The sequence below is a fragment of the Etheostoma spectabile genome, chromosome 16 (assembly GCF_008692095.1).
Source record: "Etheostoma spectabile isolate EspeVRDwgs_2016 chromosome 16, UIUC_Espe_1.0, whole genome shotgun sequence".
NCBI lineage: Eukaryota > Metazoa > Chordata > Actinopteri > Perciformes > Percidae > Etheostoma > Etheostoma spectabile.
Window position 1 is genome coordinate 11,166,559 of NC_045748.1, and position 2,381 is coordinate 11,168,939.

The following is a 2,381-nucleotide window of genomic DNA, read 5'->3' on the forward strand; positions in this document are numbered from 1 at the left end:
CCCAGACTCATCTGACCTTGTCCCAACAATTAGCACCATGGGTTCTTCTAAGCAGGGGCCTGTTGCACGAAACCAGGATAAGGGATTAAGCCGGGATATTTCAAGTTACTGGATGAATTTAGCGGACTCGGTTGCACGAAACCAGATTGAATTAAGCCCAGCCAAGTAACCATGGAGATGTATTCTTGGGGCTAGCCGGTCCAGAGCAGGCTAACAGCCGGGCTAAGATTACTGGAGTCTCATGGTCAAATCAGCTGCCGTCTGGATCCGAAATAAACGTGTTTAACAGTTATTGCGTTGTCTTCTGCATGTGTTCTGTTTATTTTATTAACATGCATAGCCTTCTTGTCACTTTTGTTTTCGCGAGTTTGATTAAACCTACTACAGCTGTTTAGATGTTAGACATGGTTGCACTGGCACCCTGATCGGAGTGGGACTTTTCCGGTGGGACGGTAGTGTCGAGGCTGCCTGGCGTGCGGCCGCTGCCCGCTGCCGGTGGCGGTGGCTATTGCCTGCCAGCAGACTTGCGAGTTTGTGTCAGCGTCCACCTCTCTGTAAAAGTAGAGATGAGCAGCGCAGCGTCCGTGGTCTCAGCTTCAGGTTTCTACAGGACGCGCTCCGGAGATTAAGTGTGATGATATAATGTAGAGATATTCCAGATGATAATAATGGCAGACTGGTCAGAGACCACTACATTCATGATTTCATTCTTGTTGCTTGTCCTTCTCTAAGAAGGGTAGTTTGGTTACTCTTAATAAGTGGGCCATTGTTTTTTGTTATAGCTTACATTGGGTTCATAACCTTCTCAAAAGTCTCCCATCCCTGGACCATAACGTGGCTATATACAGCACGTATGTAGTGTGGTTACATCATCACACCGGGAACACCACAATGCTTCTTAATCTTTTTATTTGGTGCGGTCACTTGTCAGAAGAATAAAAAAACATGAATATTGTTTTACATATGTTCCAGCGTGTATTGAAGCATTTACTTTTTTTTCTAGTTGTTGTCCCTTTCTGATTGTTCTGTATGAACATTAATTGTACAAAGAATTAGATTTAGCTTATAGAGATTTGTGCGTGGTTGTAAAACATGTTCTCACGTTGTAAAAAAGGGTTTGAAATTAAGCCTAAAGTGTAGGGTCCATTTCCGAGGAATATTAGTTCCCTCTGCTCATTTTGAGGCAAAGTAGATATTTTTAAACCCCCACATTCAGTCGGGTCCGCTATGTCGGTTTTTTCTCTCCGTTGTAAAGAGCCGTATCCCTTTTTCCATATTCTTCCCTCCTCGTTACTTTCCATTCGAAGCTGCTGTCCATTGGGTGAAACATTGGCGATGCGTCTTCTCATCTCGCATCAGTAAACTGTGATCGATAACGGGTCTATTTGAGAAAGCCGTGAACGTGCACTTATCCCAGCTATCTACACCTGGCTGACATAGCTCCACCTGTTTATCCTGGCTCGCAAACGTGCAACCGATTAAGCCGGGATGAGCAGATCACACAAGTCAAGCTGCGCTTTTTCACTTATCCTGGATATCTTTATTCTACTTTCGTGCAACAGGCCCCAGTTGTCTAGAAAACTGAAACTGAAAATAGCTCACAAAGCAGGAGAAGGCTATAAAAAGATAGCCAAGTGTTTTAAGATGCCATAACATCCTCTGTTCAGAATGTAATAAAGAAGGAACTCATCATCATGCTGACTAATAACTTACAGGTGTAGTATTGCATGACTGCTCCTTTTTGCATCTGTACAATGTGCACATGCAATGGACTAGAGCTGCAACCTCAATTAATTGCTAAGTCGATAAGCACAGTAACTATTTTGATAATCGATTTAATGGTTTTAGTCCTTTTGAAAATAAAATAAATGTCGAAACATTCGCAGGTTAAAGTTTCTTAAATGTGATTTTGCTGCTTTTATTAATCATATCCAATGATGTGAACGGAATATTTGGGGGTTTTGGACTGTTGGTTCAATGAAACAAAAAATTGATTACATCGTCTTGGGCTTTGGAAAAATATAGCAGGCACCTTTAACTATTTTCTCTCATGTTATAAAACAATAATAAAAATAATTCCTAGTTGCACTTGCAGCCTAGTCTCACTTTGCCAGATACTCCTCCAAAGCACGCTGGAGGAGGGTCTGGCTAGTCCACACAGCATTAGGGGATGGGAGGAAGACCTGCTCTGGTTTATTGGCATTTTACTAATCACAACCGCCTAGGGCGGTGCTAAGCACCTGAGAAAAGTTGCAGTGCCGCTGCACAAGGCTCGGAAGGAACTTGTTTTGGTGGAAGACTTATGATTACAAGTTGTTTTAGCCATACAACAGAAAACTCCGATTGGACAGATAGTCTAGCTAGCTGTCTGGATTTACCCT

General features: G+C 42.6%; 1 protein-coding gene across 2 annotated transcripts in view; it reads right to left on the reverse strand.

The window, feature by feature from the left end:
- Positions 1–2,381, reverse strand: part of ap3b1a (adaptor related protein complex 3 subunit beta 1a) — a 64,192-nt gene that overhangs the window by 47,664 nt on the left and 14,147 nt on the right. The window lies entirely within an intron of this gene.